The following is a 22,605-nucleotide window of genomic DNA, read 5'->3' on the forward strand; positions in this document are numbered from 1 at the left end:
CACACACACACACACACACACACGCAAACACGCGCACGCACACAATTGCACTCTCATTTATACAAATACACACGTGCAGTTCAGACTTGACCTGGTAAGGCGGGTCGGGGGGCGCACTGACACGCTACAGGGCACTGTGATGGGCATTAGTGAGATTGAGGCGAGTGTGTTCAGAAAGACATTTTTTTTCCCCCCTGTATCAGTGCTTTAACACAGCTCGTCCTTTCATAGCAACGAACTCACCAATGGGAAGTCCTTGAATAAATCTCAGCAAGACCATTTTCAAAACTTTTAAATGTACATAGCCAACTTTTGATTTTTTTTTCAGTTCTTTTTGCAAAACTTGCTGTTTTCAAAAAAGGAGCTGAATGGGAAAATCCAACACAGGTGTTTGATTCATAAATAGACCAGTATATTTCCTGGTTCAATTACAATTGGTATTGAAACAGTCCCCTTCATGATGCCTTTCAAAATTTGAAAACACAAGACCAAGACGCATCCTGACAGGTGATCCGCAAGATTGGGAGGCTTCAAATGGAAAGATCTCAATGGTCAGTGGCCACTGGCCTTAAAGTGTGACAGAGTGGCATAAGCAGGTTGCAACACAGATACAGTGACTGATAGAGCAATGCCCATGTCAAGACTACACATATGTAGCCTCATTTTGAGCTGACAGACATGTCACGAACAAGCGTAGCGTCTCGTGGTCGATCTAGACTTGTCTTGACGCGCCGTAGGACCGCCCTCTTCCCACCATCCAGTAACACCTTTTCTTGCCTTTTCTGAGCAGAAAAAAATGCCATCGACATGAATTTAATAGCTGCACGTCCCACCTCTTTGTCAGACCTGCGCCAAAGGACTGAATCTTGACAGAAGCACGCAACCATTGCGCAGGGTCTGGTCGGTGACGGACTAGTTAATGCGACGCCTCGCCCGGTCCAAAAAAACAGAACATTTATCTGACGGTCCAACATCGCAACTGTCGTGAACGACAAAAACAGCTGTGCAGTTTGAAAAGGCCATAACAGAAAAGAAGCATAGAAGTGGACATATTTCGAAACGCAGGAGTCAGTTCTTGTCTTAAACAACTGTTGTGAATGTTGCTGTTCTGCTCCTGGGAAGTTGACCAAAAAGAAGTTTCGAGAAACTCTAACCAGGTTCACCTTTTAGGTTCATCCTGAAATGTCACCCGAAATCCAACAATCTCTTTTTTGAGATGTGTATATGTCATTTTGCTTTTGCTACAACATCCATGATTTAATTTATGTCTTTCTATCTGCTCTTATTGATGATTCAATGAACACCAAGTATTTTAACGACATTTTTTCCAATGCTAGTTCTATATCAAGTGTGGAAAAAGACCAAAGCAAAAGTAGATTATTCATTATATATTCTTACAATTAATTGATTTATTTATTATTAAAAGGCGCTGGGCGTGGGCATGTTTTTTGGAGGGGCTTGTTGTTCCTACCGGACTGGTCATTGCAGAGCAAATACAAAAAGACCTACAGCAGCTGCATGTGCACAATACAGTCCATGTTCACACATACCTGCATTTTGCACTAACTACTGCATGCTTGACTGCCTGTGCCCTCAGGTTAATCTCCTGTTTCATGTCTGACAATCACATGCAGACTGTACAGTTGAACATCACTCGCTCATACATTCACTCACCCGTGTACCGTATGAACATGACACATACATGCGAGTGCCGGTCAAAAACTTGATTGTACATACTGTAGGCCCCCAAAAACATTGTTGAATGGAGAATGGAAGCTTTGAAAATGATCAAAGTGGTTCGGAGGTGATGGAATTTTTACAGTTCAGTACAGCACAAATAAACATCTTGTCTTCTGAGAGGGCGCCAAAAAATAAAATAAAAAAAAGTTTTGTGGAGTCCGTGGGAGAACTTACTTCAAAAACAGAATCAGTGACTCGACCTTCTGATTCACTTGCGACTCCCACAAGAAGCAATGATTAGTCCAACAAGAAAATAGGAAAGATACACATAAACGGATTGAATGTGTGCACTTCCAAGCCCATTTGTATGAGGGGTGTCGATTTTGACTTTGAAACCATTGGTCAAATAGCCATCCATTCATCAGCTTTATGTCTCTCTCATCCATTTTGAGCACAATTTTTCAACTGAAAAACAAAGTTATCGAATAGCTTTGTTCCGTAACTACCAAAAGGTAGGAAAATAATCATTGATCTTGTGGCTGTGTTGGCCCTGTAGTGTGCTTAACCAGACAAAAGAAGGATATCCAAGCATTTAGCCTTGCAATAACAGCACAAAGACAGCTCTTGGGAACAAAGAGCCTTTTCTGTGTAATAGGGTGTATTTGTCTGGGAACTCATTCTTACTCATATTACTCTCGCATGCTTTCTCATTAAGTTCATCTATGGAAAAACACTCTCGAGTGTCACACGTCGACTGCAGTAATGCAAGAACGTGTCCTTTTCACAGAGGTCACAGAGTAGGACTGCGTGCAGACAGACAGGATGAGAACAAGGACTGTTCATCCGACCTGGTGAGCCGTCAAGAAAATTGGAGGCAAAAGGTTTGTTACAGTGTGTTTTTGAATGACTCAATTACACATTTGTGATATTTCACAATACAGAGCCGCAAAACAAATATTTGTAGTGAAAGGGTTACAAAGACAATGGAGAGACAAATTTTGCTTGGAAGATTTTTTTTGCTGTAAAATGGGAAGATCTCCTTCGGACCCCAAGAAATTTGCTATGACAACATTCCAGAAAAACATTCCATTCACAATTTTCCAACTTTCTTGGTCCACCAAATTAGAATGACTGCAACATTACACGTGAATTTTGTATTCATTGAATACAGTTTTTTTTTTTACTTTTGGTGAAAATAATGTGCAATTTTGATTTACAGAGATATATTTGTACATTTTACAATGGGTCTATGATCGTGGTGGTTTACCTTGGTGCAGAACTTGACTTCAACACACCAATGGCTCTCACATACAGTAATTCAGGATATAAAAAAAAAAAAATCCTCGTCTCACCCCCCCTTGGGTGGTGACCGTCCCTCATTCAGCTCGGGTCCTCTACAAGAGGCCAGGAAGCTCGAGGCTTCTGCGCAGTATCCTTGCTGTTCCCAGCACTGCACATTTCTGGATTGAGATGTCCGATGTTGTTCCCGGGATCTGCTGCAACCACTCATCTAGTTTGGGGGTCACTGCCCCGAGTGCTACGACCACCACAGTCACGACTGTCACCTTTACCTTCCAGGCTCTCACCAGCTCCTCTCTGAGCCCTTGGTATTTCTCGAGTTTCTCGTGTTCCTTCTTTCTGATGTTTCCATCACTTGGGACCGCTACATCCACTACAACGGCTTTCCTCTGCCCTTTATCTATGATCACGATATCTGGTTGGTTCGCCATTACCATCTTGTCAGTCTGGATTTGGAAGTCCCACAGGATCTTCGCTCTGTCATTCTCCACCACCTTCGGAGGTGTTTGCCATTTTGACCTTGGGGTTTCCAGTACATACTCAGCCAGGATGAGTGCCTCTGTGCTGTCCTTAGGCCAGCCCTCTCTAGCCACTGATAGGACTTCTTGAGATCGGCCACTTCAGTTATGGTCCGGTGGTACATCCCGTGTAGGGGCTTGTCCTCCCATGATGGTCCCTCTTCCAGCGCTTCATCCTCTGCTCCCCATTGTCTGAGACATTCTCTGAGTACGTCATCCGTTGGAGCCTTCTCCTTGATGTATTCAAGGAGCTTGGATGTTTTCATCCTGGACAGTGGCTCTCACATTCACTAGTCCCCAGCCTCCTCTTTTCGGCTTGCGTACAGTCTCAGGGTGCTGGATTTGGGATGGAACCCTCCATGCATGGTTAGGAGCTTTCGGGTCTTAACGTCCGTGGTCTGAATCTCTTCCTTTGGCCACCTTATTATTCCTGCAGGGTATCTGATCACTGGCAGGGCATAGCTGTTTATTGCCCGGGTCTTATTCTTGCCATTGAGCTGGCTTCTTAGGACTTGCCTCACTCGCTGGAGGTATTTGGCCGTAGCCGCTTTCCTTGTTGCCAGTTCGAGGTTGCCATTGGCTTGTGGTATACCAAGGTACTTGTAGCTGTCCTCAATATCTGCCATTGTTCCTTCAGGGAGTGAGACCCCTTCAGTGCGGACTACCTTTCCTCTCTTAGTCACCATCCGACTACATTTCTCAAGCCCGAATGGCATCCCGATGTCGCTGCTGTAGATCCTGGTTGTGTGGATCAGGGAATCTTAGCATACAGCTTTATGAAATCCATGTAGAGGAGGTGACTGATCGTAGCTCCATTTCTGAGGCGGTATTCATAGCCTGTCTTGGTGATTACTTGGCTTAGGGGGTTCAGTCCTATGCAGAACAGCAGTGGGGAGAGTGCATCACCTCAGTATATGCCACATTTGATGGACATTTAGGTAAGTGGCTTGCCATTGGCTTCAAGTGTGGTTTTCCACATCCTCATCGAGTTCGCAACGAAGGCTCTTAGGGTCCTGTTCACCTTATACAACTCCAAGCATTCAGTGATCCATGTATGTGGCATTGAGTCATAGGCTTTCTTGTAATCAATCCAGTCTGTGCACAGGTTGGTACGTCGAGACCTGCAGTCTTGTGCGACTGTTCTGTCAACCAGGAGCTGATGTTTGGCTCCTCTGTTATCTCTACCAATGCCCTTCTGTGCTACGCTCATGTATTGATCCATGTGTCCACTTATCTTAGCCGCAATGATGCCTGACATGAGCTTCCATGTTGTGGAGATTATTGGCCGATAGTTGGATGAAACTATTATAGAAACTATCATCCAACTATCAGATGGGACTGCACCCTTTGAGGGATCCTTCATGATCAGGATCGTCCGCCCTTCGGTTAGCCATCCTGGGTGAGTCCCATCCCTCAGCAGCTGATTCATTTGTGCTGCTAGGCGCTCATGGAGCGCTGTGAGTTTCTTTAGCCAGTAGGTGTGGACCATGTCCGGGCCTGGTGCTATCCAGTTCCTCATATCTGAGACTCTTTCCTGTATATCTGCCACTGTTATGGTAACTGGGTTCTGTTCAGGGAGGTTGCTGTGCTCCTTTCTCAGGGTCACCAGCCATTGTGCAAAGCTGTTATGTGCAACCTCCTTCTCCCATATGCCTTTGCAGTACCTTTCAGTTTCCAGGGGTCAGCTCTGTTGTTAGGACCCTGCCACTGAGCGTACACTTTTGCAGGTTGTGTTGCGAACAGCCTGTTTATTCGTCTGGCCTCATTCTCTTTCGTGTACCGCTTTAGGCGGCTGGACAAGGCTTGTAGCCTTTGTTTCGAGTGCTTCAGGTATGGTCATCTGGATGTACCTCTCGGGTATCGGCCTTTTCATCACACCTCTCTGGGCCTCCGTCAATTGACTCACATCTTTCCGAGCCGCCTTGATCTTAGCCTCCAACCGTCTTTTCCATGGTGGGTAACGTATCTCATGGCTTCCATGGTTGCTCTTATAGCCAAGCATCTCAAGGATCACTGATGCTGAAGCGTATATCAGCTCATTCTTATTATTATTATTTTTCTTAGCAGGAAAAAGTCCTCACCAGCACCGATGAACATCCAGGGTATGGACATAGAGAGGGTGACCTCCTACAAGTACCTTGGTGTTCTTCTCAACGACAAACTGGACTGGTCCACAAACACGGACACCCTGATTAGGAAAGGACAGAGCCGACTCTTCCTACTCAGGAAACTGAGGTCTTTGGGGTTCAGGGGTCACTCCTTAAGACGTTCTATAACTCGGTGGTGGCCTCGGCCATCTATTATGGCATTGTCTGCTGGTCAGGCAGCATCTCGGCCCGGGACAGAAAGAGACTGGAGCGACTGGTCAGGAAGGCCAGTTCTGTCCTGGGTTGCTCCCTTGACACTCTGGAGGAGGTGGGCAACAGAAGGATGCTAACTAAGCTAAAAGCTATGATGGCCAGTCCCTCCCACCCCTTCCAGCCCGCCCTGACAGCACTTGGTAGCTCCTTCAGCCAGAGACTGTTACACCCGCGCTGCAAGAAGGAGAGATACCGACGCTCGTTCCTACCGACTGCTGTCAGGCAGATGAATAAAAATAACAATCATAATAATAATAATAATTAAATGATGTGAAGGTAAACTGTAAATAGTACTGCGATGTATCCATTTGTGTTCATATTGTATTTAATTGAAAGATGTTTGTTGTTGTTTTTTTTCTCTTCTTCTTTCTACATACATTCTTGCTGCTGGAGGCTGGTCCACAAACACGGACACCCTGATTAGGAAAGGACAGAGCCGAAACTGAGGTCTTTGGGGTTCAGGGGTCACTCCTTAAGACGTTCTGTAACTCGGTGGTGGCCTCGGCCATCTATTATGGCATTGTCTGCTGGTCAGGCAGCATCTCGGCCCGGGACAGAAAGAGACTGGAGCGACAGGTCAGGAAGGCCAGTTCTGTCCTGGGTTGCTCCCTTGACACTCTGGAGGAGGTGGGCAACAGAAGGATGCTAACTAAGCTAAAAGCTATGATGGCCAGTCCCTCCCACCCCTTCCAGCCCGCCCTGACAGCACTTGGTAGCTCCTTCAGCCAGAGACTGTTACACCCGCGCTGCAAGAAGGAGAGATACCGACGCTCGTTCCTACCGACTGCTGTCAGGCAGATGAATAAAAATAACAATCATAATAATAATAATAATTAAATGATGTGAAGGTAAATTGTAAATAGTATTTATTTATCCATTTGTGTTCATATTGTATTTAATTGAAAGATGTTTGTTGTTGTTTTTTTTCTCTTCTTCTTTCTACATACATTCTTGCTGCTGGAGGCTGTAAATTTCCCCATTGTGGGACAAATAAAGGATATCTTATCTTATTGGTTTCCGTGATCATTACGGTAGGGATCGCCCTCAGTGCTGCATTCACACTTTCCATGAGACTTTCAGGTACTTCACATAGCCGTTGTAATCGGTTTCTAGGTTGCCCAGCTTTCATTCTTGCCATGATCTTAGCTTTTAAGTCAGTTGCTGCCTCACTCAGCATTTCATTCATTGGGGCTGGCCTCCCAATCTCATCATCTCCATTCATTGGGGCTTGCCTCCCAATCTCTGGTATGACCTCCTCCTCTGATCTGGCAGCCTGGGGCCCTTCAACATGGAACCTGCGTTGTACCTCATCAATCTCAAGTTGTGACAGCAGTTGCCGTTTGTGGATGTTGGAACACTGTGCTACTAGTTGTTTCTTGGTCAAGTTAGAAGTAACCATTTAGCCTACATTCTCTGCATGTAACCCCTCTGACTAGGGTTACTTGAGTAATAGCATTCCAACATGTTATCGCATCTCGCCCATCTCCGCTTTGTTCCAGTAGCCCATTTTTCATCAAAGTGCTCTGGTTCCCCAGCACCTGACGCAGACCTTGTTTGGCCGGGCGACGTCTGAGCCGGCATGTCATTAATTTTATTGTCTCTCATCATTGTATGAGGTAGGCATTGATGTATTGTATGAGGCAATTGAGCTATCCAGCCGCTCTGGTATATATATATACAGTACATATATGCATATACTTTAAATGCATTTTCAGGCCGAGCCGAGCACGTTTTCTGACTTTGAATGTATCTTCATAGGAATGAGTTGTGTGATCAAATTAATGCTCATTTAGGCTTCAGGAGGTTAACCTGAACTAAAGACATGTTGAAGTGTGTGCATAAGTCCTTTGGTTTAGGCGTGACACTCAATTTGAACCAGTGATAAAAATAAGATTTATTTTTAAAAAAAGCTAAAAAATGTGAAAGGGACGAAATTACAAATGTGCTGTGTGTTTTGCATAGAGTAAATACAGGCCAGCGATACCGCTCCCTCTCTTTCTCTGTGGCACACACATACAGTATACACGCCTCCACGCGCGCGCGCGCGCACGCACGCACACGCACGCACGCACGCACGCACGCACGCACGCACGCACGCACGCACGCACACACACACACACACACACACACACACACACACACACACACACACACACACACACACACCCCGGACAATCTGCTGCAAAACAGTTCAATGATCACCCTGTAATCTTTGCTTTGTAAGTCTTCAAGAGACAAAAAACAAAAGTAGATTATTCATTTGATATTCTTACTATGAATCTACCAATTAATCGGTGATCAGATTTTTTCCCCTGACAAATATTGGACTCTGCATTGGCCTAAAGAGAAATCCATGTGGTTCAGGCCCTTCTTATGGAAATTGTATATTGCGGTCTTAAAGTACGTGCATCCACTTGGGCAGAAAGGGTTGGTGATTTTATCAACACTAACAATGTTGAAGATTCATATTAATCAATCAATCATCGAGCAATGCATTCCAGACATTTTTTGTTGTTGATATTTATTTATTTTTTTGCACAGGAAGGTCAATCCTGTGGGGAGGGGGGAATCATAGTGTTCGTAGTTTGAAGCACGAAGAAAATCAAATAATCATTTGTAATCACCATTGAAATAAAAGGAGAAGAGTACAGGCTCCAGCTAAATACCTGCCAAACCTATTAATAGAAACCAGTCCACTAATAATCAGAATTTCTGCCAAGTCATTTTACATGCTCATTAAGTTAAAATTGACCCAACAGGTGCACACATTTACAGATTGTTATATTATTTGCAGTGTGCATGTTGCACAATTTCAGGAAATGCAAAGCAGAACTCGACAGGAGGCTTGAAACTGATAAAGCACTACCTCCTTCGTTTACGTGTCTGTAAAAATATAGAAGCTTTTCGTGATGTTACAGTTGAGACTCACAAGAAGAATCAATTACAAATTAATGTCATGTGTTTTTTCATTAGATTGTGATGTTATCACCAGGTCACTGTACGTCTCCCCCGATTGCTCGTATGACCCAATTATGGGGCAATCTCTTGAAATATTTCAATATTTGAATGCCGTGTAAACATGTTTGAAGATAACTGCTGAAAGTGTGCAAAAACTATGTAGGACTGAATTTTGGAGAGCCATAAAAATGTTCACCATGTCAGAATTTTTTGGCTGTGACTAAAATGGCGGCAAGTGTCAAGGTAACACGCCTCGTCACGCAGAAAATTAAGCATTAAACGTCAGAAGAAGGAATAGGATGGTTTAAAGTCCTGGTGCAAAATCCTAATTCGAACACTAGAGAGCAGCAGAGAGAATACAAAAGCTATAAGAGCCAGCCCCGCAGATCCTGAACCATGAAGTAATTAAAAATTAATAGAACACGTATTGGTTAATAACACCTACCAAAGTCAATGCTCCTCAAAAAGCCTTATTTGATGATTATGCTTTCAGTAATAATGTAATGCTGAAGTGATTAAGACATTCTTTTTCTTTTTCTTGACTTTTCAGTCATTCCTAAAATGACATTATTTAGAGGACCAAAGATATAAATCAAAATGCTAAGCAATGCTTATGAAACCGCTTTGAGTGAAGAATGTTACCTTGTGACTATTGCTTTATCTCCAAGTAATGTCATATGATGTGCAACAAATGTTAAAGGCTTATGAACCTAGTGCTTACGGGAGAAAAAGAGTAAGCATTGTGTTAATGTATATACATGATAACCAAGCTGCAGAACACTGCGCAAAAAGACTGTCTATCATTGGGAGGCTGAACCAGTATACAGGAGCTGCCCCGGTTGACCCAAGTCAAACACCAACCATCTCAAACAGAAAAAGATTGTGCAACCTGTCCTGATTCGACCTCGCCTGGGACCTGAGGTCCCCTCAACCAGTTCAAACCAGATGAAGATGGCCCGACCTCCCTCCCCCTTGCCTGGGAGGAGACAGAACTTTCCAGAACAACACGAGATCACGCGAAAATGAGATCATCATGATTAAGCAACCTCGTGACTGGGAGGAGATAGAACATTCGAGAACAAGCATGCAACTTTCGGTTAAGAAACTCCCCTTGTGGAGACCGATGCTTTAAAAGGAGATGCATTGCGACATAGGGCGCGGTCCTCCGTAGGCGCTCCGGACCGAGCGGCCGTACGTGATGGATCGTCTCACTCCCTTTTTTCTAAGACCTAGAGGGACTCGAGGGGGAATGGGAGAACGGAGTGAATTGAGGATCTGAGAGACGTCGGGCGGGACGAGTCCCGACGGCATCAGCACAGATCTCAATCTCCGGAGAAAAGGTTCGGGAAAAACACGGGGGACGGAGGAGATGAGAGCTAGCGGGCGAGTGAGTCCAACGGCACATACCTCCTTACCCTGGAGGAGCTTCCCCATTGCGCGGGAGGCTCTCTCCGCCCGGTTCCTCTTTCTTATCCCTTTTGGTTCCCCTTTTGAGCTTCCTTGTTAAATCCCCTCAGTGTCACTGTAACAGGCGATTTTTCTCCTTTTTTCCACTTTTTAAAACCTGAATTCGACCCAAATTGGATATACCACGATGATCCCGAACTTGGATATTCGCGGTGGAGGCCCGTCTAGGATTGGATCTGGTGAAAAATCATTACTTTGGTCGGAGCGGGCTCGAACGAGGCCGTCCCGGGATTGGTAAGAATAACCTGAACCACTAGACACCTAGTGTTCTCGCCAAAAATTTATAATCTAAAAACCAACAAAAAGAATAAAATATATGCGATGAAATACAGAAAAAACTAATTATTAAAATAAGGTAAGTCGAACCTCAGGAGCGTTTCGGGACCTGATCAATCTGCGGAAGGCGATCCGATGATAGACACTAAAAAAGAGAATAAGCTTCAGAAATGCGCTTACGGGATAATGTCATCGCGTGAAAATGATGTACCCTTTTTTGTTTTATGAATCTTTCTCATTTACCTTTTTTTTTTTAATATACAAATTTCCTTGATATCTTTTAACCATTTATTTCTTTTATATTTCATCTCGAACATATATTACTATTTTCATTTATCTATGAGTGAGTGACTTGGAATAAAGATTGCAATCATCATTCAAAGGTTGGAGGTGTTCTTTCTACTTCTATCCGAGCGGCCGTGAGAGATAAAGAAGAGTGTCGCCTTATTAAACCCGCTGATTACATATATACACCTATACGTAACATATAGGAGTCCTCGTCATCAATATCCTCTCTTGATGATAATTGAAATCCCTACCATTACACCCTCCTAAGAATAAAAAAGTGTGAACGGCTCGGAGGCTCCGAAGATCGATGTCCGAGGACCTTCGTCTAAACTTCCATTGAACCAAAAAATTGTTTTTAAATAAACATCCCTTTTTACTCCGGCGATTAGGTTATGCCCAAACCTAATACATTAGAAACAAACCCGAATGACTGTAACAACGGTGATTAAACTTTACCTAGGTGTGATACCAAGTGCAACAGCATAAAAATATATGAGAGTGAGCTGCCGTAAAAGCGCAGTGTTCGCTCCGTTAAAAGTGCCCCGACTCTGGTGTTGGTTACTCGTCGGGGACGAAAAGACGGAACGAAGGAAGAATCGGGTGGACTGCGCAAAATCAGTTTTGTATTAAGCGAAGGCAGTTAGAATCTAGGCGAATCTCTCTCAGCGGTCGGCTCGCGAAGCAAAAAGGGGAAGCGACGGTGGTGAGGAGGAAGTCTGGTTGGGGAGAGGGAGAGAGAGAGAGAGAGAGAGAGAGAGCGTCGAGGCCGGTTGGTCGTTGCCGCCTCTCGATTTTCCACCTCCCGGCCCGGGGCCTCCGAACCACCGTTGAACACCCTTGTATAATTAAGCCCGTTACCGGGAGAGCTGACCTATCGGGATGTAAATCATATTAGACCGAGGAGAGATTGAAAGGAGGAAAAAGACTCGAAGGTGATGAAGTCTTTTTTCTCTTGGAATTTCTTTCTTATCCCTCGCTAATTCCCGGTTCAAATTCCCGTCGCTGAACATGTGGCGCCCAACGTGGGGCGAGATCGTTGATTTGACAAGAATCGGGATCGATCTGAGCCCCTAAAGAACCTGAGCAGTCGTCCCTGAGCGTCCGAGGGAAAAGGATGCAACAGGGCGGTGCTCACTGATAAATTGTCATGTCAGGCGACCTTGGGATGACGCAAAAATAGTCTTTTTAAAGGATAGTGTTCCTTAGGAAAGAACTATTCGGTTGGTGGTCCATAGCGGAGCTCGTAACCTTATAGATAGAACTATTTTGTGTCATAGGAAGGACGGTGGCAAGCTTCCCCCAGTCATACACTAGAGTGAGTGTGTGAGACCCATTAAGCCAGAATGGGATTTAGCTACGACCTGCTGCTCTGGTCGGCAGTTAAGATACTGATTGCGTATCTAGCGGAGCGAGCCGCGAGGCACTCCTTGTGGGAGGGGGCTTGTTGGGAACACGTGATTCCCAGGTTAGTGAATGCTAAAGCCTTGAAGATAGCTGCTGTAACAGAACATATGACAGAAGCGCAGGCTGTCGCAGCAGTAGCAGACGAGATAGCAGTGGATTTATTGGGTGCGTTTTTCAATGCGAATAACGATAATCCCCTTAAACCCTTTTCAGCATTATAAGAAGGAAGGATTTTGAATGTTGAATTATTTTTTAGGATATTTAGGGTGCCCTTTGGGGTTGCGCCTGCTTATTCTTTTTGTAGGACGTCTTAAGTTCCCCTTTTTGTCAAATTTTCCTTATTCCTTATTTTCTTTCATCGGCGTGCCGAGGGAAATTTATGTGCCTTTTTCCTTGATAGCCGACGCCCTTCCCTTGGTGGCCGAAGCCGGCATTCCTTGTGTAACCCTCCCTCTGCCTTTTCTTTTTAGCTTCTTGTCTCGTTTTTTCTGTTAGACTTACAGTCGAGCCTTTCGGGGTTTAGACCTTTTTGTGTTTTTCTGCTTTTTACCCTTAAACCCCCCCATGCCTTTTTGACTTTATTTCCTTTTCTATATAACCCTTGGTGCAGCTTTCTGGTTTTTTTGTGCTTTTCTGATCTTCTATAATTGAAGCTTGTTTGTCCTTTTTGTTGCTTTAAGAGTTTAGCTCCTTTAGGATGAAGAAGGACTGTTCCGGTCTTGGATTACTGGATTATCCCCTTTTTTCCCTTTTTGAACCTTTTTCCCTGTTTTGGATTAAGATTTTTTAGCTTTTTATTCGCTTTTGACTTATATTCAACAGCGTTTATTTTGGACCTTTTTTTCCTTTTTGGCAAATGCATTTTTAGCTTTTTGATCGCTTTTTGATCATTTTTGAATTTTATTCAACAGCGTTCATTTTAAACCTTTTCTCTTTTTGTGAAAGGTTTTCCTAGCTTTTAATCGCTTTTGAATTTTTATTCAGCTTTTAGTTTGAACTTTTTCCCTTTTTAAATACAGTTTTTGTTTTTGAACACTTTTTTCAGTTTTGTTCAGTAATGTTCATTTTGGTCCTTTTTTCCTTATTGGATACGTTTTTTTAGCTTTTTTGAATATTTTTGTAATTTTTTCCTTTTTTGGAATACGCTTTTCCAGCTTTTTCATCATTTTTGGATTTTATTCAGAAGGTGACGATTTTTTGGACGGCGATTCCAAATTGGATTATTTTTGTCTTTCCTTCAGAATAGAATGAGATTTAATCAGACCGAGTAGAAAGGTATTGAGTGGAACACTAACCGTGCGGGGAATACGTTTCCGCCGTTCAGAGAAATTTAGCTATCACATAAATAGACGATTGTGGCTAAATTTTAGATAGAGTAAAGAAGAAGCATCGCACTAAGAAGTGTGAGCTGAGTAACCAAGGAACTGTAGTACGTCCCTTATCCCTAAAGCGCAACGGGAAGGCTTCGGAATTAAAACAGTTCCACTCCTACAACTGAGTAAAGCAAAGCGGGCTTTAGAACACGCTAGAGAAAAGCAAAGCGGGCTTTAGAATACGCTAGAGAAAAGCAAAGCGGGCTTCAGAACACGTTACCATGAGCGACAGAGAGGAGGATTCGGATTCATCCCCCCAACCCACTGAGCAAGGGGCCGTGGCGATGATCTCCCCTCATCAAACCCTAAGACAGAGTGCGACGGACAGTTTTTACTGTGCCCAAGCGCTCATTGAAGATCTAACCATTTGGGAAGAGAATGGTTATGAAGGAGCAAAAGGAAAGCTTGTCGCTCACCACGAGTTGTGGAAAAAGATAGCCGAGCTAAGGTTTAACTTGAAAATTGACGTTGTCCACCAAAAAGCCCACACTAAGGAAGGGGCCCACTGGAAAGGAAACGATGAAGTTGATAAATACGTCCAGCAAAGACAAATAATAGTTGTAGGAGATGACGCCTGGGACAAGACCCCTGACGGAAGGAAGGTGGTCCCGGACGAACTTGTGAACAAAGTGACCACGGCCTACATGAAGCGCTAGGCCACGGAGGCACTTTGCCCACGAAAAAGGAGTTGGAGAGACTGGAACTTTGGATTCCTGATAAGAAAGTCCGTGCTGTATTACGGGACTGTAAACTGTGTAACAGATACAATGCAGGACGCCGTGGACAGCGAGCAGGCGGACTTACTATCAAAAGTACTGTGCCATGGGCATCAGTCTGCGTGGACGTAGCAGGCCCCATGGGAGTGAATGGCGCAAAAGGTGAGAAATACCTTATTGTGCTTGTGGACTCGATGTCGGGACATTTTGGACTGAGAGCTGTGAGAAAAGCGAACGCAAATAGTGTGATTAAAACACTGGAAGAAGGATGTATGTGGCTAGGAATACCCGAAGAGCTGCGTACTGATAATGGTACTCATTTCAAGAACGCTGCTGTCGATGCATGGGGTCGAAAGTGGGGAATAACAAGAGTTTATTCGCCGCCCTACACCCCACAAGCTAACAGCGTGGCTGAGAGAACCATTGGCCTGGCCAAGAATTGGCTAGGGAAAAATGCAACGGAAAAGAATGGAGCACGAAGCTGGTGGAATTGGTCAGAGACTTGAATGGGAGGAGCAGGTCGGACAGGCCTTCCCCCTCAGAGGAACTGAATCAACGCCCCTTCGTGGCTTCAGATATCGGAAGATTGCAAGAGAAGTCCAGCCCTCAGAAGGAGGAGTGCCCGCTATTTGTGGGACAACGCGTGTGGATCAAGTCACACGACGCTGCTGGCACCCAAGCGGTCAAGTCCAAATACGACCAATCCGACATCGTCGAGGAGATTTTAGACAGAAACACAGTGCGCCTCAAAGCGAGAGGTATCCAAGGAGTAGAGCAGCTGAAACCAATCCAGTTGACTCAACCTAGCCAGGGAGTAAAAATCAAAATTAATTAACCTTAAAGATGGAACAAACCGTACCCCTATTCATCCAGTTGGCCATGGTGAAGGGGGCTATTATCACACGGAGAACGTGGAATGGAATAAAGGCCGGAAGAGCTTTTAAGCTCTTGGAAAATGCGAGAAGAGGATTTTTGTCGGAAGCGGTGGAGGAATTCACGTGGAAACAAGCCAATGTTGGCTGCGTCATCTGCGGGAATGTGAACACCGCCGCTGCCGGATGGAGTGAACTTAACCCTGTTGGGTCATCCAACCCCCCTGCCGGAGGTGAAACAGGCCCCGGCAAAGGTACTGGATGCTTTTGTATGCTACATGTGCAGGATAAGATATCTGCCGAGAATCAAGATTTACGCCCAGTGGGATGTTTCGTCCCTGGGACCTAGCATACAAGTAGATTGCACTTGCCAGTGGGATGGCTCGGTGCTGCTGCACTGTGAATTCCGCTGGGCAAGGATAGCGAACGGGATGCTGGTGAGGGTCAGCGAGGCCGAAGGATGGCAAGTGTCAGTTGCCACCGTGCCAGTGATCCCCCTGAAACCCATACTAGCTTTCCCGACGGGGAGTTGCCATAAGGCGAGTCTGAGGATCCGCCAGATGTCCCTCAATAATTGGCCCGCCTGGGACGGTCAGCCTGTCCCTGATATGGCCATCATGGATTCTGAGCCCGCACCGACGATGGTGAGCCTGGCTACAAGAGGTGGCCATCCTTCCCCTCTCTTTACACCGAGTGTGCGGAGATCCTGGGGACAGATAATTAGTCATGTCCTGGCCCTGGACGATGTCCCCTTAACTGACTTGCCTGATGCCCCTCGGGAAGTAGGAATGGAAGAATATTGTATGTTCAGATATACGACGGCTCTGGACACTACTGCTAAAAGATTGGGATATAAGGCTATAATAGCTTGGATGAAATTGCGCCCGGCCGTCGATGGGTGGCCAGATTGGAGCGCTGCTGCGTGAGATTGATGACGGCTGTCACAGCAGCTCGAACTACCGGCCCTGCGACGTCCTCGCTGCAGTCGACTTAGCGCCTTTTATGGTCATCCCCTTTCACCTTTTTTGTTTTTGCTGACTTTTGCTTTTATTTTTGAAGAAGGGATGGTGTAATCTCCGGATTACAGTTGAGCAAGACGAACGTTGAGCAAGACGAACAAGACCAACCCCCATAGAGGGGAGGAGCAAACGAACAACACATATATGGAACTGCAAAAGACACATATATCAGTTGCAGCCGGGACCAGCAGCAACTAGGTATCGCCAAAGAGAAAAACGGACAGCATACCAGGACTAGACTTGGACAACATGGAGCCTGTACTACGGAATACAGGAGAGCAACCTTTGGGGAACGACTACGAGAACCTACGGGAACCACTATGTGCAGCCCCGAGTGATTCCCTCTACGAGACTATGACAAGGGATTCTCTCTACAAGACTATGGCTCCTCACCGCGGCCATAGGATGAAAGATACAGAGATCCTGAGCACCGATATCCGGAATGTGGATCTACTCGGAACCATACCAGAGCTAACAGAGGTAGGCCCACGAGTAGAAATGCAAGGAGAAAATGTAAGATACAGAATAGAGCCTGACTTCAACGCAGACAGAAGCGAAGCAGTTTATGAAAGCCCTATCAACCAGTTAGAAGAAGAAATATACAGCCAACCTGAAGGTGATGGAAGAAACCCATGGGGACGACTGTACACGAATTTGAGATCGACCCCTCCTAGAGCACAACATTCCATGTGTGGTGACACACTTACAGTGGGTATAGCTGCGGTTATACTTGGCATACTCGTTGTCTGCTGTATAGGGATACCCCTCCTTTTGGAGGAACAAAGCGAACCAACAAAAAACCCCATAGACCCCATTGCCCTGATAAAAATCCGGCATAGCACGACGGAGATATTTGAACAAACCTGTTGGGAAGTCGAAGGGCACCTAGCGTCCGAAAAATGGAATTACACTCTCATTATGAGCGAACTGAGCGGCAACGAAACAGAAATTGACAAACAACTCAGACTACGGCTCATAGAGCTGGTAACCAAGATAAAAACCCAAGTACGGAAATCAAGAACTAAAGAAGAAAAAGTTAAGTTGTTAACAAAGTACACGACGTACCCCCAAGAAACCGATAAAGTGTGTACGGAATACGCTTTAGATCCAAGGGAATTTGATGATGATTTGAATGGATCGCTGGAACTTTGGATATATTGCCCAACGAACCTAACGACCAAAGTGGTGAGACGAAATTGGATTGACCTAGGAAGCTACCATCCATTTTGGTTTTCCAGTGCCAGCTGTGTACCCATGACGATGGGAACATTTGGATATTGGGAACAAAAAAGAAACATGGGCCCCGGATGGGACTACGTCGAACCTGCAGCACCTTTGAATCACTCCTGCACGGACATACGACCACGGTGGGAGCCGTGCTAGAACTGTTTGACGTACAACTGCCCGGAACCACAAACTGAGAATAATACGTCTACGTCATACGACAATAACAAGCCTATGATTGATACCGATAGAGGATTTGTATCAGAAGAAAAGACCACTAAAGAGACAGAAATACAGCAAGTTGGAAAAACACCGCAACCCGGTCATGTGGAACTAGTTAAAGTAAGACACGGCCCAACGACATTCATTACACAGGAATGCTGGATAATGAATTATGTAATAGCTAATGAGATATGGGATACAAACAAGATAGAAGAAGCCCTGAATGAAAAACCATCTTACCAAATAAGTGGCATCCAGGGGCAAAGTATTGAAAGAACTCTCTTCAGACGTAACCTACTACATGAAATAAGAAATAGTAAAAAAATCGAAAACACATTGGACAAATGGACATCTTACCCCATTGAATCAAGCAAAAAATGTAAAGACTCTATAGCAGGGGTGTCCAAACTTTTTGCCAAGGGGGCCAGATTTTATGTGGTAAAATGTCGGGGGGCCGACCTTGGCTGACATTCTTTACATTGAACAACAATATTGTTCAACAAATTTTAGTAAGCCAGTCTGTTTCACATTTCCATTTTTATTTTAATGTCAACAATCTTAAGAATTTCTTTTGGTTGATTTGAAACAGGTATATCACATGCAACTTGAATTTGAAATATGACGTATCAGTCAATATAAACACGGAGTGATGTCTTGTTAACTCGTGAGTGATGCCTTCTAGTGTCTAAATGCTATTACTCATTTAGTGAATGCTATTACTCATTTATCCACTAGAGGGAAGCAGTACTCTATGAAACATCACTCACCAGTCTATGAGACCTCAGTCAATGCAACACGTGTTCCATTGCGCCCAACCTGCGCGCCAGACGGCACTGATTTTATGACAGGGGCCGAGGGCCGGATGAAATTCGACCGGGGGCCGGATTTGGCCCGCGGGCCGGACTTTGGACATGCCTGCTCTATAGTAATTGACCGAGGAGTTATTACAGTCGGTGAACAACAAGACACAGTCACTGTAGGGATATTTTGTAAAAGAAGAAAAGAAGTAAGGACTATCGAGAGAACCTGGCTTGAAATTGACGATCAAACCCCAAAATGGTATGCCAATGACAGTTGTAAAAATCTACCAGAAGGGCAGGACGAGCACTGGGCCGGGGAAAACGGAAAGTCCCCCCGTAAGGATCATATTACGTCTGCGGCGCAAATGAACAACAGTTGCGAGGCCTGGTATTCCCCTGCAACTCCGTGCTGGAGTTGTTTGATTTTCTCTTGTGACATTGAGTCACCAGATGACTGGAATGTGACAATTTCAGAGTATTTACCGGTAACACCAGAAGAAGTACCCAGATGAATGAAAAGAGCACTGCGCTCCTCGAAACAAAAACAACTCCTAGGAAAAAGAACCAAAGAGTGCATGAAAACTATGACCCTTAACCCTTGTTATTGGAATACTATGAAATATTGCCCAGACCCCCATCATGTATTAAGTTATTCCATGTCCTTAGATCCTATTGCCTGGAAAAAGATAATAGGCGTAAGGTCGACTACACATGATGTGGATTATGAACATTGGCTAAACGAGACCTTACCCTGGTTGTGGAAAAAACAACTACAAGTATATTATGTAGACGAAAGAATAAAGAAAAACCCCGAAGATTATGACCTATCACCGATAACAGCGTTATTTTGGACACAACGTTTACCGACGCCCGACGATTTGAAATCAGTACCTAAAGGGGATTTCAATGCAATAGATCAGTGCGTGGTACAGCGAATATATGATGACCTTCACCTACAAGGCATGAAACCGTGGCAAACTGGCATTTTGCCACGATGCCCCCTTGAGGAAATTCAGAGTACTATTTTGACCCGTTGGATTTACAATTGCACTGACCTTAAGGCGAACAACACAGTAAAAGGAGTACGCACAAGAGACTATAGCCGAACCTGGTGGGGATTCACGAGAAATGAGATAAGATTATTTGTGGCTCCCTGTCTAAATACATCAACGAATTATTGGGTTAAATACCAATACCTCGCGACAGTGTATTCCAAAGAGCAGGACACTACACCATCGTACAAGCCCTATTTATATGCCAACCCCCGACCATGGTCGATGACTTGTGACAAGAATGAGCAAACCGAGAGATGTATAATACAACTCGCCAGAAGACCTTGCGGCGAAGTGCCAAGCTGGACTGAGTACTGTGCTGACAAATATCCCGACAAGGAGTATGCCAGCATCGAGGGAGCAGTCTGGATCAAATCGCAAGGAAATTAGACAAGAATGAGCCCCATTAGCAGATTGGACTGTACGCGCTGGGAGAAGGATCACGGACTACAGAAAACAGGTTTTCCCAGATTACTTCCGAAGCAACCCGCCGCGCTGATACAGATCATCGAGGGACATGCCTTTCGAAGGAGCCTATGTGAAGGGAACGAGATCATTGGATTCGACTGGCTGGGCCCGAACAGACTGTACAATAAGGGAACTTGCTATTCCCCTTATGAACATTGGATGACATGCGGTTATGGCAATAACCTACACGAATGTGTTTGGTATGAGAAAATAGGAAAAGCAGCAGTACAAACAGCCAAAGTACTTGTCTCCTCAGTCGTAGAAGTGGCGGAAGAAGGACTTGCAGACATCGGTGACGGATTGTTACACCTAGTACAAACCTCAGGATTTTGGTTCCTGCAGGGATTAGGACTTGTGGCTGCAGCTATTATTGCATTTATGATCATCAAGAGAGGATCGCCGAGACGACTGTGGATGCAGCCATGGCAGAAGATGAAACTGACACGCGGGACTGCCGAGGGGCGGTCCCAGAAAGAGGCGGAGCCAGGGACCGACGCGAATCCGGAGACTGGGGAGCCAGCCGAGAAGGAGGAGCTGAAGACCTGGGCGGTGCTAGCAAACATATAAAGATTGACGCTCTGCGGGAAGGAGCTCAGACGGGTTCCCGATCTCGCACTGCACATACTCCGTGGTGGGAAGGTAACCTTGCGAACCAATGGCTTGCGGTAACAGTTCTAATAACACCTTCGGACGACCAGGTGCCTTGAGGAACGTGAGTAATGAATTAGAATACTGGTTATTTTTCATTATATGGATAAGCCATAGCTGTACTGGCCAATGGTACTTACGACAGCCTACGCGGCCGATAGTCTTAGTGATAACTGTTACAAAAGTCCTGGTTCTTAGGTTTCTGTACTGCACTTACACACTAGGACTAGGCTGCTTCATTGTCTACATGCATGGAAGGGTTGTCATCCAGTATGATACCCCAACAGGCATTGCGGAAAACTTTGTGTTACTTTGTTGGATAGTGTTGGACCTGACTTCACTGAAAGCCTTCGAGATTGTATACGGGGCGATAGTGTTGGAAGGGACACTTGCGATAGCATTGGCCTTGTACGTTATGTCTTTAGTTTATAGGCTACATAGGAATCCTCATGGACAAAACAATAAAGTTTGGATGTTCCGCACAGCCAAATTGATAACATGGGGAATCATCTGGGGTGTATTAGCAACACTCCTTTGGCTAAAATTGATTGACCAATTAGTTCTGATCGCCTGGTTTTTTACTTATTCGGCCTTCTTTACCCTCCCACCTCGGAATAACAAAACTGTAAATTTATTATCAACCACTCTTATGCATCGTAGGAGTGGGGTGTCTATACCTGCTTTGTCACGGCGTGATAGAGGGGTACTGAGTACTACCGATTTAGTTGAAGGTTCCCCGGCTGGGGACATAACTACCAACTCAGCAGAAACTACGGTGTAATGAATAAGGCTGCATTGACTTTGTGTATGTTGCAGGATGGCCCCATGCCGAGGTGTGCTCTCTGCGGGTCCACGTCGATTAAGTCCGCGTGGGTCGTGGGGAAGACCATTATAGGCCATTGCTGCTTTCCGTCGGCGATGAACCGGTCACGAGAATTCTGGCTCATGCCGGACGGGATATATACTAGTCGCATTTATAGAGCACAACCTCATGAAAGGGGAATTTGGAAATCGCCGGGATTTGCTGACTTGGCTTGTAAAGCTACTCTGTTACAGGTGACAAAAGGGGAACCACTGATCCCGCGAGATGCGTTTCTTCCTGTGGGCGATGTCTTCCCCCTAATCCGCATGACTTGGCGCTTGCCTGACGGCTCCTGTCAGCTTACGACGCACAGCGACAATGGTTCTTGCGTCATGGCCAGCCCTAGTGTTGTGCCTCATTACCCTGTATGGCGGCCCCCTGCGGACATGGCAGTGACGGTGGTGATGGGGTTTAAGGTGGATGATGTGTCTGATGATGAGGAAATGACGGATAGAGGTGGCAATGTTGGCAACGGGGGTACGGCCCCATGGTACGCGCCCCTGTCCCACAATGAGCTGTCCTCTCCGGCCTCGCCGGACCAGCCTGACTCCTCTTTCTCCCCGACCTCGCCTGACCAATATGTCCCGCTGGGGCCCCCGCCCTCTTCACTGGCATATGATATGCTGATTGAGGCCTTGTCCGACTTGTCGCCCCAACTTCTGGTGGGTCAACTGTTGGACAGTGGGGTCTTTCCCGAGGGGTCCCGCACCAGTCCTTCATAAACCAAGAAGGGGGTGTCAAGGTAACGCGCCTCGTCACGCAGAAAATTAAGCATTAAACGTCAGAAGAAGGAATAGGATGGTTTAAAGTCCTGGTGCAAAATCCTAATTCGAACACTAGAGAGCAGCAGAGAGAATACAAAAGCTATAAGAGCCAGCCCCGCAGATCCTGAACCATGAAGTAATCAAAAATTAATAGAACACGTATTGGTTAATAACACCTACCAAAGTCAATGCTCCTCAAAAAGCCTTATTTGATGATTATGCTTTCAGTAATAATGTAATGCTGAAGTGATTAAGACATTCTTTTTCTTTTTCTTGACTTTTCAGTCATTCCTAAAATGACATTATTTAGAGGACCAAAGATATAAATCAAAATG

General features: G+C 45.3%; 1 protein-coding gene and 1 long non-coding RNA gene across 5 annotated transcripts in view; one reads left to right on the forward strand and one right to left on the reverse strand.

Moving 5' to 3' along the window:
* Window positions 1–22,605, forward strand: part of LOC127605760 (uncharacterized) — a 131,791-nt gene that overhangs the window by 79,065 nt on the left and 30,121 nt on the right. The window lies entirely within an intron of this gene.
* Window positions 1–22,605, reverse strand: part of pde4ba (phosphodiesterase 4B, cAMP-specific a) — a 176,392-nt gene that overhangs the window by 65,559 nt on the left and 88,228 nt on the right. The window lies entirely within an intron of this gene.

This window comes from Hippocampus zosterae, chromosome 8, assembly GCF_025434085.1.
Source record: "Hippocampus zosterae strain Florida chromosome 8, ASM2543408v3, whole genome shotgun sequence".
Classification (NCBI taxonomy): domain Eukaryota; kingdom Metazoa; phylum Chordata; class Actinopteri; order Syngnathiformes; family Syngnathidae; genus Hippocampus; species Hippocampus zosterae.